The sequence below is a fragment of the Pipistrellus kuhlii genome, unplaced genomic scaffold (genome assembly GCF_014108245.1).
Source record: "Pipistrellus kuhlii isolate mPipKuh1 unplaced genomic scaffold, mPipKuh1.p scaffold_m20_p_6, whole genome shotgun sequence".
NCBI lineage: Eukaryota > Metazoa > Chordata > Mammalia > Chiroptera > Vespertilionidae > Pipistrellus > Pipistrellus kuhlii.
The window spans coordinates 7,617,978-7,640,059 of NW_023425562.1; the positions used below are offsets into that span (position 1 = coordinate 7,617,978).

The 22,082-nt window shown below is 44.0% G+C and overlaps 1 protein-coding gene across 3 annotated transcripts in view; it reads left to right on the forward strand.

The window, feature by feature from the left end:
• The first annotated feature begins 10,747 nt into the window (after positions 1-10,747).
• The window catches only part of GALNT1 (polypeptide N-acetylgalactosaminyltransferase 1), a 71,825-nt gene continuing 60,490 nt past the window's right edge, over positions 10,748-22,082 (forward strand). For 2 of the 3 annotated variants that reach the window (XM_036419881.2, XM_036419882.2), the window contains exon 1: positions 10,748-10,890. The gene's annotated coding sequence lies outside the window, so the exon portion shown is untranslated. The remainder of the gene's footprint in view (positions 10,891-22,082) is intronic. The other variant, XM_045574727.1, reaches the window with a different exon arrangement.

The window sequence follows — 22,082 nt, forward strand, 5'->3', positions numbered from 1 at the left end:
GCCTGTGGACTGAAAGGTTCGATTCCGGTCAAGGGCATGTACCTTGATTGCTGGCACATCCCAGTAGAGAGTGTGCAAGAGGCAGCTAATGGATGATTCTCATCGATGTTTCTAACTCTCTATGCCTTTCTCTTCCTCTCTGTAAAAAATCAATAATATATTTAAAAAGTTGTATTTCAGGCAGTAGGAAAAGATCTCAAAGAGAAGAGCTTAGATATAAGAAGAAAGTGTTAGCAAAAAAAATAGTAATAAAACTTTCAGTGAATCTAAACAGTAAATTTTCTAGAAGAAATAGAAATAGTGTATATAATCTACAAATACTAGATAGTAAAAATAAAGTGAAGGAGAAGCAGGTTAAAATTTTAAAGACAAGAAAGAAAAAGAAACAAAAACAGTAAGATCGAAAAATAGAAAGTATAAAATAAGTAGTAGAAATAAATTCAAGTATAATTCTAAATGGAATAAACTCAGTTTCAAAACAAATTTTATGGCACAGATGTTTAAACACCTCGTTATATGACATTTTCAAGACATACCTAAAACATAAGGCACAGAGGGTTGAAAATGAAAGGATGGGGAAAATACCAAAGCAAAACAAAATTGATGGTGTAACTGTATTAATATCAGACAAAATAGATGTTTAAGATTTCCTTTAGACGCAAGGAAGGAATTTCTCAGGAAGCTATAACAAAAGCAGAATGAGTAACTCCTAGAGCTACTGAATTCCTCATCCCTTGAGAAACTCAAATCTGAGAGAATGACCGATTGGTCCATATGGCAGGGAGGACATTAAAACACCACAGGAAGGACAGGACTTAATGAACATAGTTTCTCTCATGGCTAGATTTCCTGACTAGTCATGTATCAGAAGGAAAGCTGAGACATTCCCACCTCATTAAGACTTCTTATGTCTCAAGTAAAAAGTCTGGTGCACATATGTGTATATATATGTTAGAGTGTATGCATGATTTAGAATGTATATGTACACAATCACGTCCATTGTTAGGATGTCCATTTCCTCTGTTGTAAGATTTGTCTTCCAACCGTTTGTTGGAGGAGGGTTATGTTGAGAAAACTCCCAAAAGGAAATTGTACTGCGCTACCTCATCCAACTTAGTCAATAACAGTTAGTCCTCTGAGTTACTGATAGATATGCAAAAAGAGATAAATAGTGCATGGCCTTGAGAATATGGCAACACCTTCTGAGGGTGGGGTGGGTGGCAACTGTTTGGCAGTAACATTCAGCTGTTGTTTCGCAATACAGATCCTCAGGTTTTTAAAGGATGGATTTTTCTATCCAAAAATCACATTTTTTTTTCTATTTTTTTTTCTGGAAGATCTCGGTACTTGTAGTGGGGAGAGCCAGTTCTACCTGCTCCCAGATACTCCCAGGGTGGGGCTCAGAGAGTCATATTTTTAACAAGCATCTCCAAGGAACTCTCAATCATATTAAGGACTGAGGAACACAAATTTACACTATCTCAAGGCTTTTGTAGAAAAGAAGAGGGCTCTTTTTCTGTGCTTTAATATATTAATTTCTCTAGAATATCCCTTGTGTATTATTTAATTTACTTTATTTGTTTTCTCACTTTTTTATTGACTGTATTGGGATGACACTGGTTGACAAAATTATACAGGTTGCAGGTGCACAATTCTACAACACATCATCTGTACACTATGTTGTGTGTTCACCACCCCACCTCTAGTCTCCTCCATCCATTACATTTATTGCCCCTATATGCTCCTCCTCCTTCCTCTTTCCCCTTTTCCCAGGCAATGACCTCACTGTTGTCTATGTCCATGAGTTTTCTCTTTTTTCTTTTTTGCTCAATCTCCCCACCCCTACAGCTTTCATCTTGTTTCATGTTATTGTAGACATAGAGATTATAAGGACATTTGGAGATGGTATTCTCATTTTATTTTATGTTTTAGACCACCTTGACTCTTTATTCCCAATCATCTCTCATTTACTCTCATACGCTTTGAAAGGAGATCATGTCATTACTCACTGTGACAGCAGGAATCTGGCCCCAGTAGGCCAGGTGATCTACAAGTGTACGTACAAGAAAAAGACAAAAATGGTCATGATTTTATTCTCCTTGGTGGTGTAGATACCTAGGTTAGGGGATGTGCATTCTATGATCCTAAAGGAAACTATAGCAATCGTCTCAAAAGGACAAACCAAGCCAGCAAATAGCTCATTGTAGATGTGATCAAGTACAGGACAGGCCAAAAAGAAGAAATGAAAATAATTCATTTCAACTTCTATGTCATTTACTAAATAGATGGCCTCTTATAATATAATTTGGAATATTTATTTAAAATTGTTTTTAAATGACAGAGAAGGGCTCGTAGAAAAGGTAACTTTAAAGAGGCAACAGAGCAATGAAATGGCTGACTTTGTTCCCTCCTCACAGTCACAGAACTTAATATTTTTACATCTAATAATGAACAACATAAACTGAACAAAAATAGATCCAGAGACATAGAAGCATCGAACAGACAGTCCAACCTCAGAGGGAAGGCGTGTGTATGTATGTGGTGGGGGGGAGGGGGGGAGTAAGAGAGCAACCAAAGGTCTTGTATGCATGCATATATTAGTAAGTATAACCCATGAACACAGACAGTAGGGGGTGAGGCCATGTGCTGGAGATTGGGAATGGGTGGGGAGGGGTCAATGGGGGGGAAAGGAGATATTTGTAATACTTTAAACAATAAAGAATTTTAAAAGCAACTGTATATAGTTGCTTTTTAAAATTCAAAACAAAACATTTATATATTGTTTTCTTTTTTACCACTAGGTGCAAAAGTAAATAACTTTCCTCTATAATCGCACCAGACACAAAACAAATGGCTGAGTTCAATCTGGTTTATTAAGAAACATTTTGTAAGAGCCATTTAAGAATTCATTCTTCAACCCTAGCTGGTTTGGCTCAGTGGATAGAGCATTGGCCTTTGGACTGAAGGGTCTGAGGTTCAATTCCAGCCAAGGACACATGCCTGGGTTGGGAGCTCTATCCCCAGTAGGGGGTGTGCAGGAGGCAGCCAGTCAATGATTCTCTCTTATTGATGTTTCTATCTCTTCCTCTCTGAAGTTTTTTGTTTTGTTTTGTTTTGTTTTAAGCTAGAGTGCAAATGTCCTATAGAATGAAGCTCTCTGAGAAATAATTGTGTTCCTTGAAACTCCATGAAAACCAAAAAGCTCTATAGCAAAATCATGACTTATATAAAACAAATTACATATAGCACGATTCATAATAGCACATGGAAGGTAATGAATGATCTAACATTCAAACTTTGTTTTCAAAATATTTGTTTTTGAGCTACATATATTTAGAAAAAGTGTTTCATTTCCTTCTTTACAAGTCCAACTACATTTCTTGATTCTGCAGAAAATAAGTGTTTTAATAGTACACAATTATAGTATTTTAAGTGTCCTTTATTTGATCTAGTTCTTTGACTCAATGTATATACAGAGCATAGACGACTTAATTTTAGTTCCAAAACAGAAAGGAAATGTTATAAACCTTCACAATGTATGCGTTATGAGATGGAAAGGGAAGAGATGGTATGAAAGTATAAGAGTGTACATATCTTCCTTATTTTTTATTATAAAGGTTTGAGAGATACTGTTTGAAGTTGAATGATCAAGAAAATACTTTTTCTGTATAATTTAAGGTTATAAACTAAGCAGAGGAACTACTTATAAGATGATACAAGCCTCTAACAAAACTTTGAGAAAAGATAGAGGCAGTGTTAATAGGCTCAATTTCTTATTTTTGATAAGTGAGAATCAATAGAAACTTATGTGATAGATTACATCATTGTTCCCAACTCTGCTCTCTCTGTGTAATAGATTATACATTCACCCTCACTGTCATATGATTTCTGCTATGCCTCCTGGTGGGGTGTATATCTATAGTGTCATCCCTGCCCCCATTGATTCTGGGTGTGGCGGTGTGAATTATTTTGAACAATGGAATGTGGGTGGAAGTGACAGAGGCTAGTTCTGAACAGAGGCTTTCAGAAAGTATCATATGTTTCTGTGGTTTCTCTTCAGCTATGGCCCTTTGCCATGGGGAGAACACACCCCAAATAACGATCACTTCTTTAGCCCAAATCCAAAATGAGAAGACACCCGGAGCCACACCTAGCCAAGTCAGCATCGCGGCAGCCAATGACTTGTGAGCTTGTAATACGTGTTTACGGTTATATATCGCAATATGTGTTTATTGTCATTTTGAATTGTTATAAACACATATTGGGGGTTGTTTTATGGCAGCAAAATTGACAGACACACTCTCTAAAGTTGATAAATTAAAAAGTGGAACTGTAAGTATATTATTTAGAGTTAGAGAGATATCCACCCGGAGAGGTAAAGGTGACAACCATGAAACAGAATTAGTTAAAGGTAGTTTTGGTGATATTCTTGGAGGAAGAGAACTAAAGTTTTTGTTTCACACCTTCCTGTCCCATTTGACTCTTAATCATATGTATGTATTACTTTTATATTTAAAGGTACAAGTACAGTGCATACCATCCAGGGGGTAGTATAAGCCTTAAATACATGAAACATTATAACAATACAATAAGGCAGCTAATTTGTGTTGGAAAATAAAATGCTATGGATGATTAAATTATATGAATTTAGAAGAAAATATCAACCTGACTGAAGAGGTTGTGGTAGGTAGAGAAAATTACACTAGAACAGAAACCTTAAGGCTTAACATAGGTGGAGAAAAGTGGGCAAAGAAGAAACAAATAGCATGACAATTACGAGAGTGAAGTGGTGGTGTGGCTGGAGCAGGGAATTCTTACGGGTGAGCTGTGGGCAAGAGGTCTGGGACTGGTGGGATGGCACCAGACTGTGATGAGCTGGAATGCTTGACTAATGTGTGCAGACAGACACCAGCTTCATGAACTAGGTGTGTTAGGAAAACCAATGTAACAGGGCTGTGCAGGACAGATTGCACTGGATGAAAACAGTCCTCAGAGCTAAAGCAGAAACCATCTCCAGGGTCATTTAGGCATCATGTGTTCTGGCATCTGCCAAGGTATTGCTATTAGGTAGGTGGCTTCTCTTACTACATCCCTTGGGTCTAAATTTATAAAAAGCAGCGTTTCACTCCCTTACTAGAAATATGTAGAATCATTATTTTGGTAGACTGGTGCCCTGTAGGACTAGAAAGATATTACTTGGGAAAATAGAAGGCCAAGAAAATGTATTTTATAAATCTCTATAAGCCACTGTTAGCTGGGAGAGACTTGTGCTACTTGGAACGGTTTTATTGAGTCTCCCTAAATGCCATCTAACCATAGCACTAATTCGTGTTCACTCATAGCATCTCATTTGAACTAAGAACCTATCATCTCTCCAGTTCTCTTTATTCAGGTCCATGCCATTTTATTTCTTTTTGAGTAATGATGGCCCAAATATAACACCCACCAAGACTTGCTTTCATTGTCCTTGAGTTTTGTAACTTAGATCTTCCCTCTGTTCTGACTCCCGCTTTCCATAAAATTACAAATATATATACATATATATATATACATATATATATATACATATATATATATATACACATATATATATATATATCAATATATATAAATAATCATATTGAAGACTTGTCTGACTTTTATATTCAGTTTCTTAGGTTCATTTCTGCCAACTACTTTCATATATATATATATATTTATTTTTTTTTTCTTTTTTCTTTTCTTTAGAGGGGAAGTGAATCATTGATCGGCAGCCTCCTGCATACCCCTACTGGGTACAAGCATGCAACCTGGGCATGTGCTGGACCAGGAATCAAACCATGACCTCCTGGTTCATCGATCAACCACTGAGCCACAACAGCTGGGCTACACACTCACTACCTTTTCCATTCATTGGCCACAGACTGAACTGTGTATCCTGAGCCTCATAAATTCAAGGCCAGTTCACGTGCATTGCCGCAGGCCTGTTCTCACTTTCTCAACTTTTTCACTCCTCCATTCTTGCTGCTTCAGACTCCAGCGTGTCTCTGATCTAGCAGTTTCCAGCATTCCCCAATTTTTCCTATATGATAAACATTATAGCCCATATAAATGTTCAGAGTACATGTGTGAAATTTCCAAGAAACTGCAGTAGGTCTTCCTTTTCCTATCTCAAGATAACCTACTGGAATACAAGAAACAGGGAGAGGAGAGACATTTTTAAAGGCATACTCTGCAATCTGTTCTAATTTGTTTTTCAACTTTATTCTCAGCTTCTGCTTCCAGACCAAGATGGAATCATGGATGGAGTACCCTTCAATTTTAAGAACCACTAAAAGCTCTGGACATGGAGCATAAAGCAAACATAAGACTCTGAAAGGCATGTGTCCTAACTGGAAATCAAACCGTGACCTCCTGGATCATAGGTAGACGCTCAACCACTGAGCCACACTGGCCATGGGCTTTTAGATAGAACTATCCTGTATAGTACTACACCTATTAGTGACCATTACCTGTCCACCCATCACAAATGCCTACAATGTACTGCTCTAGTGATTAGAGTACCTTCCTGTTTTTGATCCACCTTCAGCCCCCAGCCCAAGGACCGCCCTCCCTATGCCACTATACCCTCCCTGTCTGACATTACCCATGATCACCACCCAATGGATGAGTGGACCAAGTGCCTGCCTCCCTTCAATTTGCCCCTCTTGCTGCTGGGTGTTAGAGCAGTGCCATGGTCATGACAATGATTTTGTGCTGTGGGCAGGAGAGCTGGGAGAGGAGGAAGGACACCCAGGTTCCTGAGGCTTCAGCCACAAGGCAGGGCTGTCGGGTCTTAGGGTGGCAAAAGCAAAAATAAGAAGTAAAAAAATCATATAATAGCCAAAGCCGGTTTGGCTCCGTGGTAGAGTGTCGGCCTGCAGACTGAAAGGTCCCAGGTTCGATTCCGGTCAAGGGCATGACATTGGTTGCGGGCACATCCCCGGTAGGGGGTGTGCAAGAGGCAGCTGGTCGATGTTTCTCTCTCATTGACGTTTCTAGTTCTCTATCCCTCTCCCTTCCTCTCTGTAATAAATCAATAAAAATATTTTTTTAAAAATCATATAATAATAGCATCTATGCGTTCTGCATGATGACCACTGACTCATGTGTGGGTATGTGCTTGCCAACCCACCTTCTTCTGTTCTTCAATGTCACCTTCTTCTGTCCTTCCTCATCCGGTCGGCAAGTTTGACCCACAATTCTGCGTAACAGATCCCTTCTCCACTCCTCCCCACCTACCAGGTGGGTCAATTATTCTTGGGCAGTTTACCTTAGGCAATCTCCCAAATCCCCCATTATAACCAATCAAGCCAACGTATCCTTCTCTTGCTTTCTAGCTAAGTGGGGACAAACAACTAGTTCTTATTCACAAGGTAGAAGAATATTTGTGCTACTCAAATAACCGTAATTTAAAAAAGGGTCTGATAGAAACAATGAAGGGAGACAATTGTTCATCCAAAAGAGCAGGTCTGTGTGTTTGCTTCTCAGGGGCTGTAGTGAAGGAGCGTCAGGGCTGGCTGACTACTTCCTGTGGGATAGTCCACCTTCAATGTGTCTCCATAATTAATCTTCAAGGGATTAAATTCTTCTATGGTAAAATCATAGCTATCATAAAAATCCATAGCCATGAAAACAAATTATAAATCATACCGCCACCCAGCCCAAAGGTAGTGCTCCCTCGGAAGCACACCTGCACTAGAGGAAGCCCGTGGGTCAGGGCCCAGGGCCAACGGAAACTAGAACTTGGGGAAAGATTATGTCATTGTCCTTACTTTGGATTCCCAATCTGAGCCCTTACACCTCCCGCCACCCCATTGTTCTTTTCCTGTTTTCAGACACACTTACCATTTCTACCCCATTTCCAATTCTTTTAGCAAGGTGAAGATACATTTTTGAATAAATAGGAAGTAGAGTTGAGATGTGGAAGAGTAATTGCACTTGGTTGCAAAAAGTACATTTTATTACCTTGTACTGTGCTACCAGCCCACAATTTTTTCCATTTGTTTTAGAAGGACTTAAAACATTTTATTGCACAGAATTAGTTCCAACTAGATAAGGTACTATTATCCTGTGTTACTAATGGCATAGAGCAGCGTTTTTCAACCGCTGTTCCGCGGCACACTTGTTGCCTGGTGTGCCATAGGTGCAGACAAGACAAGAATTTTATAATTTTTCACTATTGTTTACTTAATATTTCATAATAAAGTAATTATAAAATACTTTCTTTGTGTTTATTTGATTCCTATTCAAGAGAATTACTTTATATATAGTCAATATAGGCACAGAGTTAAATTTTTTAACATTTTCTAATGGTGGTGTGCCTCGTGATTTTTTTCATGAAACAAGTGTGCCTTTGCCCAAAAAAGGTTGAAAAACACTGGCATAGAGATCCCTTCTCTCCCCCAAATATTTTGAGGTAAAATTTACATACCATAAAATGCACTAGTTCCAAGTACACAATTCAATGATGTTTAATAAATCTACAGTCCTGTCACCGTTACCACAATCTAATTGTAGTGCATTCCTGTCACTCCAAAAAGATCTCTGTGCCCATCTGTAGTCTATTCCCATTAGCCCTAGGCAACCACTAATCAACTATCTGTATAGATTTGCTTTTTCTAGACATTCCATATATATAGGATCATACAACATGGGCTCTTCTGCAACAGGCTTCTTTCCTTTAGCTCAGTGTTTTCGAGGTTCCTCTAGGTTGTATCTGCTGTTACTATTTCATTGCTTTATTGCTGAATAGCATTCCATTGTATGGATATGTCACATCTTATCTATCCATTCACCAGGTGCTGGCCATGTGGATTGTTTCCACTTTGGGGGTACTATGACTAATGCTGCTATAACTACATGTGTACGTGTTTTCTGCACATTTTCAGTGTTTTGGGGTATATACTTGGGAGTGGATTTGTTGGATCATATGGTATTTCTATGTATAACTTTTTAAGAACCTACAAATTTTTCCAAAGTGGATGTGCCATTTCATATTCTCACCAGCAATGTATGAGGATTCTAATTTCTCTATCTCCTCACCAACTTCTTTTTCAGTCTTTTTTTTCCTTTCCGCCATTGTAGCGGGTGAGTCGCTTTCTCATTGTGGTTCTGATTTGCATTTTCCTACTGACTAATATGATGAGCATCTTTTCATGCTATTTTCGCCATTTAAATATTTGCTTTAAAAAAAAATACCTAGTCAAATCGTTTGTCCTTTTCAAATGATTAGTCTTATTGAGTTGTGTTTTTTAATATGTTCTGAATGCAAGTCCTTGATCTGATATGTGATTTGCAAATTTCTTGTCCACTGCGATACGGTATTTATTTAAATGGGTAATTTTAAGAGACACAAACTTCAAAGTGAAGTTTCCTTTGTGGTGTATTAACAAGTCAATGATTCACGTTATTTCAAAATGTTACATAAGTACTTTTAAAAAGCAACTTTTTACTTTTATCTTGCAATACTTGGAAACTGTATTAAGCACAAAACACGACAGAAAAATCCCATTCATCATCTTTGGTAACACGTTTTGCTTATAGCCAGGCTGTGTGGTAAACACACACAGCATTTATTTAAAAATAAAATAACATTCTAATTAAATTTAAAAAACATGTTCAACACTGGTCTCTTTATCATTCCAGTCTTTGCTGGCAAGCAGACACATGAACCACTGCATGGCTAAGGCAGACCATTTATTAAGAGCAGCTGCTTATGGCCAGTGTGAGTCATGAGGGCCAGGGTCGGGTCTTTCCATCAGGGTCAGACCCAACGAGGGATGCAATCAGTACCAAAGAGGAGTGTTTCCCACGTGGGAACCGTGGCAGGGCCCCTCTCGGAGCAGGAAACGCTTCCCAAACTGCCCGCCTCTGCAGGCGGCCGGGCGTCTCAGTCCCCCGAGGGCTGGGAGCGCCTTCCGGCGGGGCCAGTGCCGCCCGTGCCGCCCCGCTCACCGCCCAGCCCGGGTCCCGGGCCTCCAGCACCCCGGGCGCCGGGCTCAGCAGGGCCGGCCCAGGCGCCGCCGCCAGCCCTCCAGCTCCGGGTCCGCCCCGCCGCCACGGGCGGCCCCACCCGGGCCAGCAGCTGCCCTGGGCTCGGGCCGCGGTCGGTCCGCGGGCCTCCTCCGCGCGGTGAGGGCACTTCCTTCCCTCCCAACCCGCGGTCTCCTCGACGGGCGGCGGCGCGAGTCCCATTCTCCTCGCTTCGGCGGCCTCTTTGTCCTGCGCGGGTTCAGGTGCAGCCCACCCGCCCCGCACGGACGGCGCGCCGAGCTCGTCGTACGCGGAGTCCCCCGCCCCGGCGCCCCGGCCCGCGCCTTCCTGCGGGTCAGGGAGGCAGGAGCTGGAGGCGCCGCGACTCCGGAACCTCCCGGGCCCCGAGACACCGGAACCGCCCCGGCCCCGAGGGAAGCGCCGCGGCCCCGAGGTGGGCTCGCCGCAGGGGCGGAGGCGGCGCATCCGGGTGAGCGGCTCCCCCGCCTCCCCGGCGCGGCGCACGGCCCCTGCCTCCCCCGCGCGCGCCGCGCCGCGGAGACCACGCCCGGGCGGTCGGAGCGGGCGGCCCAGCGTCCCGGCCGGCCGCGCGGAGGCGCCCCGAGCGAGCGGCAACGGCGGCGGCGACCGCATGCGGCGCGGCTCGGAGTAGCGCGCCCAGCCCGCGAGGCCGGCGCGGGGGCGGGGGCGGGAGGCGGGGCCCGCGCCAGGCCCGCCCGCCCGCCGGGGGAGCCGTGGGCAGTGGCCGAGGAGGCGACGAGGCGGCCGGCGGCCCGAGAAGAGTGCCCGCACTGGGCCCGTGGGACCGCAACGCCACCACCTGGGCTGGCCCCGAGGAACGCCCTCGCCGCCGCCGCCGCCGCCGCGCGGACCGAGGTGAGTGGCCCCGGCGTCCGGCCCTCCCGCAGCCGCGGCCGCCCTCGCGCGCGCTGGAGCGGGTGCCGGGGAGGCCCGGCCGCGTCCGCGTCCCGCGTCCCTTTGTGGCCGGCGCCGCCGTGGCCCGGGTGCGGGCGCGCTCGGCGGCGGGTCCCGGTCGGGCCGGGGACTCCGGGGCTGCCGGCCACGCGGCGTGTCTGGCAGCTGCGGCGAGCCGCGAGTTTCCGTCCTAGTTTGACATTGAGTTAGAACCGTTTTTTCTTCGGAAGACGGAAGTTTGCTGTATTGACCAAAAATACGGCTAAATATGGCTCCTGGGTTCTCGGCCGGGCTGTGTGGGACCCGGAGCCCCGCTGCCAGGCTGACCCTCGCCGAGTCGGCGCCGCGAGGGAGGGGAGGGGAGGACCCGCGGCCCCGGGCGGGGGCTCCCCGGCCCCCGGAACAGCAAAGGTCTGTGGGTGGCAAGGAGCGGGCGATCGGTAAGGTGGCGGTCTTTTCCTGGAAGAATGAATGAATGAAATGTCATTGGCTCTTCCATAAGCAATAGAATGCCCACTTAAAGGTCTGCCAGGAATTGTGATGACTTGCATTGTCATTGCCGCTCTTAACCTGTTCAAACTTGTTCAGTGAGGGTTCCCCCCTCCTCTGAACTTATGACCTTGGCCTCATTCTCAAAGCCACGGAGCTAACCAAACCTCCGACCAAACCCGCGCCTCGCATTTCCTGGCGAGTGTGGGCAATAGGCAAAGTAGTTGTCTTTGTGATTGTGAACTGTTTCTGGAGGGCAGGGAATGGTACCTTAATCGCACCTTATGCTTAATACACTGACTTACAGTTCTTCCTTCAAGAACCCAGAGAGGGGGGTGTGTGGGGCAGGGGCGTGGGGGAGTGGTGTCTTTCCTCATTTCGCAGATGAAGAAGTTGGGGTCCTGAGAAGTTGTAACTTTCCAGGTCACAGACCAAGCAGCAGAGTTGGGATTCACAACCCAGGCCTTACTAATCCAGCACTCTTTCCATCCCATCTGTGTCTAGACCTGGATTGTCCGTTGTGGTAGGCACAAACCACATGTGGCTACTTAAATTAATTAAAATTAAATTGGGGGGGGGGGACACTCAGCTCTTCACTCGCACTAGCCACATTTCAATTGTTCGGTAGCCAAATTTGATCAGTGCCTACTATTGATCCGTGCTTGTCTAGACTAGTGTCCATTTATTTACTCAGTAAGTAAATGTTTATTGAGTGCCTCCCTCTCCATGAGGCACACAGTTTTAAGGCCCGGGCACACTGTGGTGAAAAAGAGGGACAACATGCCCTTGCTTCTATGGCGCTTGCACTTTACGTGATAGTTTGAGGGATGCTTCCGTCGTACTTCCGAGCCTTGTTAATTCGAAGTGGTAAACCCGCAGCAGCAGCAGCAGCAGCCCTGTCATCTGGGAGTTTGGAAGGAATGGAGACTCTCAGGTCACAAACCACGTTAACGGAATTAGTATTTGTTAAAATGACTTAACAGGTCACAGGTGATAGATCGTAGATCTATCTCAGCTGATTTGTGTTCACATTGGAAACTTTACTCAGAACACCGGTGATAACTGGTTTGGGGAATGTTCTGATGCATTGTTTGGTGAGGCTTTTAAGAGTCAGGCTGTAAAACTCTTGAGAGCTTTCACCATTTATGCAAATGCTTGTTAAATGCCTGGCTTCTCCAATAGAGTATCAGCTTTGTGAGAGCAGAGATTGCCTTCCTTGTCCAGCCACGTGTGCCAGAAACTGCAAGGTGCCTGTTAAGCCATGGGGTGCTCAATAAATGCTTTAGTGTAATCATGTACCGAAGGAAGCCTGAGTCAACAACAGACCACAAATATGATGATGGTCCCATAAGATTATAATGAAGCAGAAAGATTGCTTTTACCATAGCCCTTGGAAATTGTAGTACAACACATTATTCTTATGTTTGTGGTGATGCTGGCGTAAGGAAACCTGCGCTGCCAGTTGTATAAGGTATAGCACATGCAATTATGTACAATACATAGTACTTGATAATAAACGACCATGTTATTGGCTTACATATTCACTATACTGATCTTTTTAATCATTATTTTAGAGTGTACTCTCTGCTTATCAAAAGTTTGCTGTAAAACAGCATGGGATGTTAAAACGGCGACAGCAGCATCATACATCTCGTGTTCCCACATCTCTTGATTGCATCATTTCTCCCTTGTGCTTGTTTTCATCTCGTGTTTTGCCCAGTAACATGCTGTAGAGGCTTGTGGCCTAGGAGCAGTAGACTGAACCATGTAGCATAGGTATGTAGTAGGCATAACACCTAGGGTTGTGCAGGTGCACTCTGTGATACTCACATATGACAAAATCACCTAAGGACACATTTCTCAGAATGTGACCCTGTCCTTAACACGTGATTGTATGAATGAGCATGCTAAGGAAGTCAAAACTTGTAGTTAATCTCAAGCAACTGCAGGCAAGGTAATTCTCATGGCATGTTAGGTAAGAGCCAAAATGAAGGGAGATCTATCTATAATATGTATGTGATTTGCTTTTCAGCTTCAGGCCTCAGCTACCCTAGCCTGAGTTGCACTCCTGACTGACTTGCCCCATCTCTTTCTTTTATAATAATACTAGAGGCTTGATGCACGAAATTCATGCAAGAGTAGGCCTTCCTTCCCCTGGCTGCTGGCATCGGCTTCCCTCTGGCACCCAGCCCTGGCTTAGTCCGGAAGGTCGTCTGGTCTCATTAGCATATTGCTCTTTTATTATTATAGGTAAAATAATAAATCTGAATCCTAATCATTTTTTAGTGCCATATATATTTTTAACTAAATTCCAGACTCTATTTGGATTTCACCAGTTTTTCCATTCATATCTGCTTTCTGTTCCAGGGTCCATCCAAGGTGCTACATTGCATTTAGTCTTTGTGTCTTCTGTCTTTAGTCTGTGACCGTTTCTGTCTTTCATGACTTCAGGAGCCTTGAATACAGCCACTTAGGATCATCCAGTTATGGGAAGGACTCTCGTGTTGTACATGGGATAATAGTCACCCAACTGAGCCACACCAGCCAAGACACCTTGTTTGTTCATGTAATATATACATCTAATACGCTTATGTAACAACATAAAATCTTAGTGCTTTGCCGTAACAGATTTCTTGGGTACCAGTTTCTAAGTGGCTGTGATTCAGAAGAGTGTTAGAACATTGCAATTCTGAACCACGGTTTTAATATATGTAGTTTTTATTTTTTAATGGGTTAAGAGCTGGGCTGAAGTGAAGGAGTAAGGAAAAAGGAGATTAGCTAAAAGAGGTGGTAGATCAGAGAGGGACCAAGGTGGATGAAATGACATATGATGGAGGAAGAGGAGTGGGGTAGCTGCATAGAAATAGGAGTGGGTACTTTTCATTTGTTCATTCCTTCAATTAATACTTTATTGAGTACTTCTGGTGTGGCGGGGTCCAGGGCTAAATACTCAAGATAACTGGGGGTAGGACAGCACTAAACAAATGAGCATGCAGATAAGTACATAATATAACTTGTGATTAGCTCTATAAAGAAAATGTAAAGTGTGCTGGAGAGATTATGAGTGGGAGAGCTGCTGCTTTTGGTTGGCTGGGATGGTGAGGAAGGCTTCTCTGAGCGACATTGAACTCTTCTCTCTGGCTTTTGGGCACCCTGCACACTTTCTGTTGTTTTATAGTACACATGTGCCTTTTTCTCTATAGGCGCTGGGCTTATTTCTGGCTCTGGTTGGCTGGCCCGCCCCGCCCGCTGCAGTGCAAGTCATAGCGACCCGTCGTTTGGTCTCTTAGGGTTTTACATATATAGATTTCTTCCCAAGATGCCCTCCTCTTCGTCTCCACTTGTGGAAGTGCTACCTCTTACTCAAGGATTTACTCAAATCTCATCTTCTTTATGAAGTCTTCACTGTTGATTTGTGCCTGTGTTTGTCAGTCTACTTGAGCATATGGGTTTGAGGGTCAGGATAATATCTTCTGTTTATATCTGTGTGTCCTCACTTAGTCCAGCACAAAGCCAGAATTAATAAAGGTTAAGAATGTCGATCTGTTGAAGTGTTAAACATTTGGATGATGGATCTTAGAGCAGTCGGGGAAGGTCCAATTTTTTTGTTTTTGTTTTCTTAAATATTTTGTGGCATAATTGTAGATCCACATGCAGTTTTAAGAAATAATTCAGAGAGATCCCATGTACCCTTTACCCAGTTGCTCCCAAAATATGGAAACAGCATGATTTTTCTTCTTTAACCTATTTATATGATGGATTGATTTATTTTTGAAATGAGACTGCCTTGCAACCCTGAAGTAAACCCCAGTTGATCGTAGTGAATAATTCTTTTTATATATTGCTGAATTCTATTTATTAATATTTTGTTAAAGAGTTTTTGCATTTATATTTGCAGGGGCATTTACGCTATAAATTTCCTTCTCAGCACTGTCCCACAGATTTTAATTTTCATTCAACTCAATGTATATTTTTATTCCCTTGAAACTTCTTGGACTTTTGGATTAATTAGAATTGAGTTGTTATGTTTCCAAATGTTTGAAGATTTTCCTATTATCTTTCTGTTTTTGGTTTCTAGTTGGATTTCATTCTGATTGGAGGACACTGTGTGATTTCCGTTCTTTCAAACTTGGGGAGCCTGCTGTATGTAAAGCTCAGTATATGGCCTGTCTTGGCATATGTTCCATGGACACATGAATAGAATGTGTGTTCTGCGATGTTGAGTGGAGTATTCTGTAAACGTCCGTTAGATCCTTGGTGGTGGTGAGTTCTATGCCCTTGCTGCTTTTCTGCACAGGTAGTCCATGAGTTGTTGAGGCGGGGTTTTGAAATTTTCAACTACATTTGTGCATTTGTCTGTTTCTCCTTTTGAGTTAAACCCATTTTCAGCTTTACTGATTTTGCAGGTCTCTGTTTGGTTCATACACATGAAGGATTGTTGTGTTTTGGTGGGGTACTCTTTTTATTATATAATGTCCTTGTCTGTCTCTAGTAATTTTATTTGCTCTGATTCCATTTTATCTTATGTTGACATAGCTACTACTCTTCCCCTTTAAAAAAACAATAACAACATTTTAATTGATTTCAGAGATGAAGGGAACGGGAGAGAGAGATGGAAACATCAATGATGAGAGAGAATCATTGATCAGCTGCCTCCTGCTCTCCCCCTGCTGGGGATTGAGCCCACAGACCGGGCATGTGCCCTTGACCAGAATGAAACCCAGGACCTTAAGGTTAAACAGTGAATGAAAATTTTCTAGCTATGTTGTAACATTTTTCCATTCCTAGGAGTTAGCATGTTTCTCTCAATAAACACTTTACCAATTTTTACAAGTCCCCATGCATAGCAGTGGCTTTTAAAGGGTAAGAAGGTAGTAGCACTGTCACAGTGGGAGGCCTGACCACTGCAGAGATTGAAGTCCATATTTTGCTCATAATAAGGACTGCAGCATTAATTTTAATTAATTTAAGCCTTTCAATGAAAGGAACACTACCTGAAGTAATTAGGGCTGTAGTAGGGAGAGGACCCATGAGAGTTTCAACGTTTACCCAGCTTAAGGGCACGAGAGAATTCAGACTAGAAAATGGTGGTAAGGCGGTCTCTGATCTGAAACTTGGGTGGGGAATGAGAAAGTAGAGGGAAGAAGAGATGGTTAATTGTAGCCTGAGAGTCTTTGAACAGGGCTGGAAATCCTTTGATGAGCAACCTTGGGGTCATTTCAGTGCATGAAATAGAGAAACACTCCTGGAGAAGAGCTTTGTGGCAGAGCTTTTGACTGGAAACACCCTTGAGTTGGTGGAGGGAATGCAATACTGGCAGCGTATGAACTGTTGTTCCCCCTGCTGTGGGCTGTTGCTTCAGAAGGGAAAGTTGGAGGAGGAGGAGCAGAACAGTGAGCTGGGCCTAAGAGGCCGGGATGTAGGCTGTTGGTCATTGGAAATGGGGCTACAAAAACACTGTGTGTATAGTAATGACCAGTGCCAGGCACGGTGCTGAGTGTTCTACTTATCTTAGTTAATTTAATCTTTGTAACAGTATTCTCTTATCATTATCCTCGCTCTCCAGATGAAAGAACGGTAGCACAGAGAGGCTAAGTGGTGAGGCTGAGATCTGCACCTTTCCCTGTGTGTTAACATGGCAGTCTGGTCCCACAGTCCATGGCCTCACTCACCAAACTATTATAGATGGACTTGCTAGGATAGTTTTGGCAAGATTGCTAGGCTTTGACTAACAGCAGAAGAGGATGGGCGCTATTTGGAAGGCAGTAGGGAGCCCTTGAAGGGTTTTGATAAGAATATTGATTTTTTTGTTCAGAATTAAGCTTTAATTAATGTACATGTAGATGGATGATTGTTATTTTTTATTAATATATTTTATTGATTTTTTACAGAGAGGAGGAGAGAGGGATAGAGAGCTAGAAATGTCAATGAGAGAGAAACATCGATCAGCTGCCTCTTGCTGGGGATGTGCCTGCAACCAATGTACATGCCCTTGATCGGAATCGAACCCGGGACCTTTCAGTCCGCAGACCAACGCTCTACCACTGACCCAAACCGGTTTCAGCTGGATGATTGTTATTTTAAAAGACTAGATGTAGGAAATGAGTCTAATGCACGAGTTCAGTTGACTGTGTGTGCAGGAGCATACATGTGCGTATTTAGAGGTGGAATCAGATGTTCCTTTCAATGGGTAAAGAGGGAAGTCAGTCACTTGACCTCCAAGTAAATGCCATCGTTAGCAGCAATGGGGGGAAAAAGGAGTTTGTTTAAGGATATTAATGAACGTGTGTCTTGAGACTTATCCAGCTGCAGGTGCCAGAGAGAGACTGTAGGTGGAACTAACATGTAGCATCATAGTTGGGAGCCAGCATTGAGATAATGGAAATAGGGAGTGGTAAGGAGGGCTGAAAAATAGATCTGAGGGGATGTTTATGGTTGGGACGGAGGAGGAAACAGTCTTTTACATCCTCATACAAGTGAACAAAGAGACCCCGTGCTGTCTTGTTAGTTATACAACCGAATGGAGCAGAAAAAGGAGAGACAACTATGTACATGAGGGAAATGACATTCCGGCAGAAACCAGAGGTCAAAGCATTAATACAAAGAGTGGGGGCAAGAGGATTCCAGGTAAAAAGAAGGGTATGTACGGAGGCCATGGGGCAGGAGAGAACAGATTCTGTTTAAGGAACTGAGAAAGCAGTGAGGCTGAAAGGCCACCGGTGGAGCCAGGTGAAGGGAGAAAAGTCATCAGGGGGCAGATGATGACGGACCTGTGCTCAGTGCTAGCCAGAGGTTCTGAGCAGCAGAGAGCCCTGTGTGGAGTTTTGAGCAGATCGCCACTGTGCCCTGTGGAGAATGGATTGGGGGAGAGTAGGAATGGTGAGAGGGGCATGGACACCAATCAGGAGACTCTTGGACTAAAGTGGTGGCAGTGGATCTCTGTGAGGCCGAGGAGGCTCTATGTTTCTCTCAGCAAGCTGCTCTGCTGTCCCTGGCCTTCCCCTGAGGGCTGCTGTTTTTCTCTATCATATTCTGGTATCATGGTGACACTGTCCGTTTACCCATCTGTGTCCTTTTGGACTGGCTGTGAATTCCTTTGGCAGGGACCATCTCTTACTGGCCTCTTAAGCACCAGTACTTCCACCCGAGAAGTGATCAGTAAATGTTTAATAAATCAGGGTACCGACCTTCAGAGATGCAGGACAGACTCTAGTCAGGTTTTAGACTGAGTTTTTCCTGTTGTTCTCCCCCTCCCCCAAACTCCAAGACACGAGTTGGCCAGCAGCAGTGTTACAGGGAGGAGTATGATGACTGCTTGGGGCTGCATGGCATTCAGAGGTGTTTTCAGATGTCTGACCTTTGGAGGGTTTACATGATTTCCTCAGTAGGAGAATTAGAAGAGGCAAACTCAGGAACCCCAAGGGAGGAGACCTTATGAGGGAGGACTGGCATTGCTTCCTCTGCTCCTGTAGCTTTAGCAGAGAGGAAACAACAGAAATCTACCACCAGGGCAGGAATGGGGGCCTGGTGGCAAGTGGTGACCACAGACTGGTCCTTCCTCCTGTTGGGAGGAAGAAGGAGAGTGTAGCTTGCATTGTGGATAGTTGAGGAAAATATTTTTTACTAATCGAGTAGGAAGGATCAGAGCCAATTATTTGTAAACAATAGGGTGTGACCAATGAGAGCCAGGGAGCCAGATAGATGAGAATCAGTGTGGGTCTGACGGGACAAGGAGAGGGTATGGTGATGCCCTGGAGATGGCAGGTGCCCCACTGCAGGGCTGACCATGTCAGCTCCTAGGGTTTTGCTGTTTGGGTGTGCTCGCTCACTGCTGGCAGAGGATTCTGTTTGTTTTACCAGAGAAGCCAGAAATCCTGATTATTTGAGTGGAATGTCCTGATTTTTAATTGTTCTATGAATATCCAAGTTCTATGAATCTTTTCGGGGGGGGGGGGGAAGGAGGAGGAGAGAGGGACAAAACCTTCATCTCTGGGCACAGTTTGGCCTGAAAGTGACTCTGGGAGGAAGAGCTGGTGGAGTTGGTGAGAGAAGGAGAGGAGAGGGCTATTTGTGGAACAAGAATTCCAAGGCTCTGGGAAGGGATGCAATTAAATGCACAAGTGGAGAGCATCCTCTGTAAGGAGGAAGGACTCAGAGGAGCAGAGGGGCTGAGGGGAAAGGGAGGTGAGGGAACTTGACTCTGAGGAGGAGAGAGGAGTAGAGTCAGAGGGCAGGACTGTGTCAGGTGGCCAGAGAGAGTATGTGCACGTGTGCAGTGGAGTGTGAGGGGAGTACAGGAGGAGAATGGTAAAGCCTCAGGCTAGTTAGTATAGGCTCAGCCAGTCTTGTTTCAAAACTTTCTCTGTGGTGTTCATGTCCTGGAAATTGAAGCAGAAAAAATAAGTTAGCGGGACTTGTCTAGGGTTTAGGGATTGAAAGGCAGAAAGGTCCAGTAGGTGAGGGATTTTATGTGTAACTTCTCAGTAGGGAGCTAAGCACATGAAGCCAGAAACCTGCTTAGGTGGGGGAACAGAAGGTGACAAGGAAGCAGATGGAGAAGAGCAGGTTTGTCGGGGCGAGAGAATCTAAGTACCATATGGTCAGAGACTGTGGTTGGGTTTGCGTCTGGTTTGATTTTGACTGAAGTGTTAGTTTAAGATGTCCATAGGCAAGTTGGTGTTGGGCCCCGGGACAGAAGACATCACCCGGTTCTGGGCTACTGAAGACAATAACTGTGTTAGACAGCAGCTTAAGATCTGCAGGCAACAAGGTGGGTGGGGGAGGAAATGGAGAGGAAGATGGTGAATCTAGTGCTGACATCAACATACTGAGAAGGTGGAAGGAGCCTTCAACATCAGTCTCAGGCTGTAACAGTACATCTTTGGGGAATGGGATTGTAGATGAAATAGCAGATTTTTGACTAATCTATAATTTTAATTTATTACAACATGCTATTATAACATTACTAGGGGCCCAGTGCACAAATTCATGCACCCTGAAAGGAACTGTGGTGAGTACAGGGGTGAGTCTCGGCCCATCCTCTGCACCCTCACCCAGCCCCTCCAGCCACAGCCCCAGTCCTCTGTCTGCCAGCAGCCCCGCTCCCACCATCATTCCCCTGCACTGATGGAGCCGTACCCACTGACAGCACAGAACGATTGGGGTCACCCTGTCAGCAGGTGCAACACTGGCTGTGGTTGCAAGCAGGTGTGAGTGCCAGGCGGAACACAGCATGCAGGAGCAAAGAATTTTCAGTAACCACCAGAGTCTTGCCCCAGTGACAGCAACTGGGACCCTGCCTTGGTCTGGTGCCCTGCTCACTTGCTGCACCATTCCACTGTGGTAACACCCGCCATGTTCTGTGCTCTGCCGCCTGTTGCCAACACCCACTGTGTTCTGAGCTCGCCCTCTTGTGGTCAGCGCACATCATAGAGACCGGTTGTTCAGTTTGGTGGTTCTGCTGTTCCGTCTGTTTGCATGTTAGCCTTTTATATTTATAGGATGGGAAATATCCTATGTAAAACACTCTCCATACTTAAATAATCAAATAGCAAATAATATGTGAGAAGATCTGGACTGATCATTTTGCTTAGGGCAGCCAGGGTGGAGTCCATGGGATTCACTTGAGCCACACCCACAGAGATGCTCAGTTACAGCCCTGACCTATTCTGATCTGATTCACCAGCAGCTCCCAGACTGTGAGAAATGGCGGTGACTAACCCAGGCATGCTGCCACCTGGGAACCTGGAGTGCATGCCGAACCCTTGCTGAGGAGCCAGGGGCTGGAACAGGTCCTGAGGCTTCCCTTAAACTTTCAGCAGTGGAAGAGCATTGTCTTGTGTAGAAAACTGACCATAAGCCTATGGCAAGAAGCTGCTGCTGTTCACTCACCACCCTCCTAACAAAACTAAACAAAAACAGGAATTTAGGGATGCTGTTTCTCCTCTGATATTCACATGCATAAAAATACTATCCACAGAGTAAACTTTTTTTTTCGTTATTGAATAATGGGAATTTTAAAAAAATAGGAAAAGTAATGTGTATGTGGGAAAACATCAAAAGGTATACAGTGAAAAGCAATTCTTCCATCCTAGTATTTATTTACTTAACATAAATAGAAGTCATAGATAGTTCTGGGTCAGATGAAAGTAGCTTCAAGTGTGTGTGTGTGTGTGTGTGAGAACTAGGATATTTTGAAGGTATATGAACTAGAGGGGAAAGAAACTTTTTTTTTTTAAAGTTAATTTTGTGGTGCATTTAGAGAAGTGGAAGAAGCTAAGGAGAGAGGGGGTGCTGTGAAGATCAGGGAAAACAGGAGAGAGTTTAGAGAGAAGGTAGGACACTGGATATGTGATATAGAGAGTAGTTAGGGTAGATTATGTCAGCAGAGAAAAGTATGAAGTCGGGTAACATGTATCTGAGTCCTGAATTAGAAAAACTTCTTTTCTCCAGAGAGCTAAAAGCAGTAGCTTGATCAGATTGGGTGTGAAGATAACAGGTAGACAAGTCAAAGTAGTCTAGGATCCAGTGATGTAGTTGGGGAAAATAAAAATAGAATTCCTAGGAAAAAAATGTTGAGGACCTTAAACCCGTATAAGCCACCTGGATAACTTTTATACTGTTCTCTCTGATTAATCTCTGTCCTTAAATATGTAATGGAAGTT